The 6,725-nt window shown below is 37.7% G+C and overlaps 1 protein-coding gene and 1 long non-coding RNA gene across 3 annotated transcripts in view; one reads left to right on the forward strand and one right to left on the reverse strand.

Moving 5' to 3' along the window:
- LOC143884632 (cyclin-T1-3-like) overlaps nt 1-671 on the reverse strand; it is a 48,786-nt gene extending 48,115 nt beyond the window's left edge. Inside the window, exon 1 of one of the 2 annotated variants that reach the window (XM_077388295.1) lies at nt 617-671. The gene's annotated coding sequence lies outside the window, so the exon portion shown is untranslated. Of the gene's footprint in view, nt 1-24; nt 87-616 lie in introns of those variants that run through there. The other variant, XM_077388296.1, reaches the window with a different exon arrangement.
- Nucleotides 672-1,564: 893 nt separating this feature from the next.
- Nucleotides 1,565-5,938, forward strand: LOC143883332 (uncharacterized). The gene is made up of 4 exons (XR_013252364.1): nt 1,565-1,724; nt 1,839-1,970; nt 2,339-2,388; nt 5,510-5,938. It is a non-coding gene; the product is annotated as an uncharacterized LOC143883332 (long non-coding RNA).
- Nucleotides 5,939-6,725: the final 787 nt, after the last annotated feature.

Genomic DNA, 6,725 nt, shown 5'->3' on the forward strand with positions numbered 1-6,725 from the left:
TAAATATAATTATGTAACACTTACTTATAGAGCTGCAGTCCTAATGCATTCGCCCCAAGAAATCTGCCGCAGTCTTTGAACATTTTCCTGAACTATGTTTGACCTGATTTCCCTCGCCGGATATGTAGGCAGCCCTCCAAACGGGTTCGGTCTATTCATTGTCAAAAAATTCCTTTCCCTTTTGTTGTGGTATACCGCTGGTACGCTTACGATTTTGGTGTGGGCCGACCCCAACTAGTTTGGGACAAAAGGCTTTGGTGAGTTGAGTATGTGTTGCAGTCTCGGTATGCATTTCACTGGGGATGGAAATGAAGCACTTTGGCCATTTCATTTTGGTTTTCGTAGAAATTTAAACAATAACACAAGAGACACGATTCCTAATCAAGGGAATAAGTCATATCATACCAACACCCCGGTTAGTTCGGTTAGAACCCAATAACGAACAGTGAAACAACCCTAATAAAAGAAGAGAGGTCAAAGCCCTAAAACAATAAAAAAAAAAAAAAAAAAAACCCTAAATCACAACAATATAAAAAAACCATTCTCTAAATCCACCAGAAAAAATGTATAACATACAAATACAGGAGGGGGGGGGGGGGGGGGGGGAGAGAAAAACCTGAGAGCAAATCAAAACCAGGTATTTAGCTTCTCCGGATGAGCAACGCACTGCAAAATACAAAGAAAAATGGATCATAATCAAAATAAATCGATAAAAAAATCATAATCTAAGCAAGTTTTATGCTCTGTTGATAAGAAATGAAAGAAAAGAAGAAGAGATTTACATTTGAAGCAATCGAAGGGTTGGATTGAAGGAGATGGCCAGATGGGCGGGTTTGGTCGGATTTGGGTTTTGGGTTGTGAAGAAGAAGAACAAGAAAAAGATGAGGAGAATGACAATTGGATGGCCAAAACGAGAATAGGATTCAAAGTAAAGTCCAAGAAAATCACAGATTCAGAGTAATAGGCTTCACAGATCAAACCCTTTTTATGTGCCTTTCGATTTGGTGGAGAAGGGGCTGAGGTGGATGATGGTCGTGGGTTTGTGGTGGTTGCCGGTAGCTTTCGCCGGAGTTGAGGAAGCGGGGGCACTGCAGAACAAACCCAAAACCCTAAAGAGTAAAGACAGAAGAAAGAAGTAAAGAACAACAAACCCTAATCTTTTACTCTAGCGAGGGCTGTCCCAGGTAAAAAAAGAGTGTATATATCATTTCCCTTTTAAAGTTATAAATATAACATAATTTCGGTTTAAAACCGAAACCGAAAACCGATTTGTTTACCCTTAAAATCCAACTTCGGTTTTTAGGTTAAACCGTTTTAATTTCCGTCGGAAACCGAAACCGAAACCAAAAACCAAAATCATGAGAGTCCAAAAACCGAAACCGAACCGTTTGATCCAGAAACCGAACCGAATTAACCGAACCAATTCGGTTCGGGCGGTTAATTCGGTTTTAACCGAATAATGCACAGCCCTATCCGGAAGATATGGGGTAAAAAATTGAATGAGAAAAAATCATATTTATACCCCCAAGATAATAAACTAAAAGGGTGGGTGTGTGTGGTGATGGTGGTGGTGGTGGTGGTGGTGGTGTGTGCGCGCGCGCACCCGCTGTACAGTAGTTTATAGGCGGTAGGGTTACATCGGAAGGAGAGGAAAACGTTTTGTATTGTGGAAAAGCTACTTTAATAGTAACACTTCGGATTGAGGAGACTGGAAACGTCAGTTGGTATAAAAACATAGATGCCTTCTTATTCATTTCCCCAGTTAAAAGCCTGATTTATATTCATTTCCCAGTTAATCTCTGATCAACTCACTTAATCTCTGATTTATGGGTGTACAGGTTTATTCCCTTCCGATTGTTAAAGAGGGTTGTTGGATAAAAGCAGAGAGCCGGGATCTTCTTTTTTCCTGTTTGAAGAAACCATAGAAGTGCATCTTACTATCAACTTCTCTATGCTATTCCACTTTATATGTATTTCTCAGGCTGCCCTTATTATGTTGGCTTCTCTGATTTATAAATAGCCTTTTCTCATTGGAGGATTCTGTGAACTTTTCCAAACAACAGAATGAGTCCAAACTCCAAACCATTATACTGAATCCATAGAGGCTCTTAACCACTCTGTTATTTATTTAATTTTGTTCTTTACTTATGCGCGTCTTGAGCTATATAATTGTTCAGTTTCTTATTTCCTCTAAATTTGTATGAAATTTTCATTTTTCTTGGCCTTTGTTTGGGGTTTATGCTTCTCTTTCACTATCTCCATCCAAAGCTACATGGAGAGGATCTTCAAATATGCCATTTGCAGTCCCTCTTGCATTTTATGAAATTTTTCTTTACAGGTTTTAGGGATGTTGTGGTGGGTTACAGTTCGATTAATCTACATACATTGGTAAGTAGCTTCTTCTACAGGCTCCTTGCGCATCCGGTACCTACTTCAAATTGCTTTGTTCTTGATTTTAGCAGTCAGATTTTCCATTTTATGTTTTCCAGTTTCTTCTATATTTATCGAATATAGCTACTGTGAATTCTCATTTTCACCATTCAAAAACAAATTATGAATTATCATTTTCAAGAAATATGCCATATTCGTTCCTATGATATGTTTGTTCTAATGTGGGGATTATTTCCTGCATCTTTCTTTTAGTCTTAATTCTTATGTTGGTTGTTGGCATTCCTGATTTCTTATATTGTGTTATTGAAATTTAGGTTATTGTTTTGTTTCCATTTTCTAATAAATACATGGTCTTTATATTGTTATAAATCTTTTTTGTATGATTAAGATATTGAGTTTTGTAAGTTAAACTACATACGCACTATTACTTCAAGAAAAGTTGAAACTAAATCTGCATGCGCACTATTACTTTAGACCTAAATTGACAAATTTCTCTTAAGCAGTTTTTTTTTTTTAATTTTAATTTTCCTGAATTTAATTTTCTTGATAATTATAAATCATATTGGCCACTGATTTTCTTGATTTTCCTCAATTTTTATTTTTATTTTTACATTTTTTTACACACAACCTGCATTTCCAAATTGCATCTTTTTTAAGAAAAATATTTCAACATCATAATTTTTTTCTTCGCCCCGTGCATCGCACGGGACTACAACTAGTTAATAATAAAAACACAACACAGATCTTGACGAGTTCAACGGGCTCAAAAGTCAAAACAACAACTTATTGTCGAGGAATGTTGGTTGTGAAAAAAAGTGTGAACATAATATAGAACTCGATCGCAGAAATAGTAAGACAAGGTTCACGGCTCCCTTTTATGTGAAACAACCTAATGTGTATGCATTTTCGAGCAAGAAGGTAATTTCCTCAACCACAATTAGGAAAGAAGTCTCAAGACAGACAAGGTTCACGGCTCCCTTTTATGTGAAACAACCTAATGTGTATGCATTTTCGAGCAAGAAGGTAATTTCCTCAACCACAATTAGGAAAGAAGTCTCAAGACAGACAAGGTTCACGGCTCCCTTTTATGTGAAACAACCTAATGTGTATGCATTTTCGAGCAAGAAGGTAATTTCCTCAACCACAATTAGGAAAGAAGTCTCAAGATAGACAAGGTTCACGGCTCCCTTTTAAGTGAACAGACAAGGTTCACAGCTCCCTTTTAAGTGAAAATAACCTAATATGTATGCATTTTCAAGCAAGAAGATAATTCCTTAACCACGGTTAGGAAAGAAGTCTCAAGACCCATGTGATAAAGCATTGACATCATTATACTAGTGTCTATACTTAAATTTAAATCAAACAATGCTATAAAATTTAATCAATCAAGTGGGTTTCTCCGTAATTGAAAATACTAATGGAAAATTTTGAATGACTCTAAGAAAGTATCAGCTGATATTTTAAAATTTTGGTAAAAATATTCAAAATTCTTACAAAATTAATAAAGTTGTTTTTCTAATGATAACCAAACAATTTATTACCAAAAAGAAGACCGAGATGGTCAAAGTACAAAGATAAACAAAATAACAAGGGATTTTATTTAACCTTGGTCACTTTCCCACACCATGTTTTGATGACAACAAACATGGTGCAAAAAACTTATAGGAATGGTCTTGGAAGCTCTGCAAGTGAGACCATTGATCATTTCGAGTCATTAAGGGATACTCCTGAGTTCTGTCGGTGCAAAAAACAAAACTAATAAATTCCATGTGAGACTCGTTAGACTAAGGGTTCAACCTTGGTCACTTTCCCACGCCATGTTTTGATGACAACAAACACAATATGTCATTAGATTTTAGTTATGATACCGGTGTTTATGTGTGCTTTAAGAATCCCTCTTCTTAGATCAAATTGGAGCATATAGAAGCATGGATCAAGGAACTAAGCTTGGAGCGTGGAGCCAAAGGAAGGAGAAAATCCACGGAGAAGAAGATGAGGGCTGAAGACTTGAAGAAGAAGAATTGAAAAGTCAACTCTTAGAGAGTCCATAGATTGTATATACTAGTCCCACATTGTTTGTGTGGCATAATGGCACTGCGGTTAAACTAAATCAAGGGTAATTGAGCTTAAATTCAACATAAAACAAGTTGCACAAGTCCGGAAAGACAGAGTAGAGTCTGAATACTTGAAGACAGATTCTGCACTTTGGACGAATGACCATGGCCTGAAATTATGCAATTTGTGCAAACCAGAACAGAACCCTTGACGGACGACAGTGGACAGTCCACGGTTGACTGTGCACAAGGGATGGTTGACTGTCAAAGAAATTGGCCCCAGTTCCCAATGGCTAGTCCGATGGACAGCCGTGGTTCATCCATGGATCATCTGTGGTGATCGTTTGGAGCCTATAACGGCTAGTTCTGGTTCCAAACATCTATAAAAGGGGTCTTTTGGTTCCTAAACCCAATAACATGACACTTGCCCATATCATTGAACATTAAACTAAGTATTTAAGCCTTGCGTCATTAGTTGCATACACTTTGAGAAAATAGTCTAGGAATTCTTTGTAAATTTTTGTGAAGGGTAGTAGTGAGCTTCAAGTTGTAACTTCATGTTTGGGAGAAGGTTTTTATTTTTGTTTTTCCTTCTTGTAATTGGCGGTAAGGGCACCGAATCAATCCTGGAAGGTCTCAAGGCTTGTGGATAAAGCCTTGGTTGGTGAGAGGGCACCGGATCGACCCTGGAGCTTGTAAACCTTGTAACGGTTTGGTTTTCACCCATAAGAAGACCGTGTAAAGCTTTCCGAATTTGGGATTTTTGCTTTCGCGTGGAACCTCTAATATTGTTGTGGACCTATCTCCAAGCCTATGTCAGATTCTTGACATATGCGACCATCTTGCTCAAAAGCTGTCATTGGACTCAGTCGCGGAACATGTTGGAGAGAAAACCCAACATGCTGGCATTTCTATAATATTTGATATTAATATATGTGATAATATAGCATAAAATATAGAACAATATAGCCAGGTTTTGCGACAGAAGCCGAATTAACATTTGATTCGGTATTACATTGGTCTTTGTAAAGTCTCTGAGCTGCATTTTTTTTGTCTTCTTACAGCATACCCAATGTAGCAAATGGGGACATTAGTGATCTACTACACAGAAATATAGCAGAAAGAAGATTCCTGCAACACCCTTAGGCTTGTTTCCAGTAGAATCGATGTTGCAGAGCTCAATTCATTATTCATTCTGGGAGCTTATGTTGATGTCTATTTCTCCTTGGATGTATATGATTATCAGCAGAACACAGTCATCTGCTTGGTGGTGAAAATATTGATTAGACATTCCAAGTAGGAGGACTAAGTCCGCCACCACATTCAAGGAAAAAACTTGTATCGATTTGCAGCTAGTCTTTGCCAAGAAATCAAGTTTAAGAGTGAAGTGATGGGAAGTGGAAATAAATTCATTGAAATAGGAATCTAATATTTTGTTCCGGCATTTCTGATTTGTTTTCTAGAAAGAGATAAGTACAGAACTCTTAATTATTTTTTTTCTCCTTTCGGTTTTGATTTTGGTCTGCAATTTTGTTCTTTTTCATCTTCACAACAAAAGAATACAGAATTGTCTACATGGAATAGTTAAATGCTGGATGCGCTTGTTTTTTCAACAATTAACAAATAAATCCACCTACTTCACCTACAGAATCACAGGACCTTCACTCCCGGTTCTCGTTACCTTGTTCAAACTTCAAACATTATATGAGAAATTATATGATGAATGGCTGTATGGACAATACTCATCAGTCATCCTCCCAACCAGCTGCTGTTGGATCAATATCAAGGGTGGTAGTTCAATCTTACTGCCTTTAAGTGTTTATACGGCCTTTACATCACTGCACTTCCACTTGACACCTATCGTAATGATAAACGGCTCGTCTCGCCGTGACCTTATCTTGGATTCTCAAGACTTCTGTCGCTCCATCCCCGCCCCCGAATATTGGGTATCCGTCGTTAAACCGGGTCGAATACTTTATGAAATGGGCGGAGTCTCAGAAACTGTAGCCAGAGCAGCTATTTCAATAGCTGCGTGCAGGCGGTGGAAACTACCAAGCTGGAGTACGGTAGGGGCAGAGGGAATTTCCGGTGGAGCGGTGAAATGCGTAGAGATCGGAAAGAACACCAACGGCGAAAGCACTCTGCTATAAGTGTTTATGCTAACTCTTTCTATTTTAATTAGATGTTCACAAAACTTGTGTTTTTTTTTTCTTTTCAAAATGATAATTAGAAAGAAGTTTATGTCTCTTCTGTCAGAATTGGATGACTTGCAAGTTAGAG

Source organism: Tasmannia lanceolata, unplaced genomic scaffold (assembly GCF_043159265.1).
Source record: "Tasmannia lanceolata isolate RefF3 unplaced genomic scaffold, GAP_Taslan_0.1 ptg000008l, whole genome shotgun sequence".
Classification (NCBI taxonomy): Eukaryota; Viridiplantae; Streptophyta; class Magnoliopsida; order Canellales; family Winteraceae; genus Tasmannia; species Tasmannia lanceolata.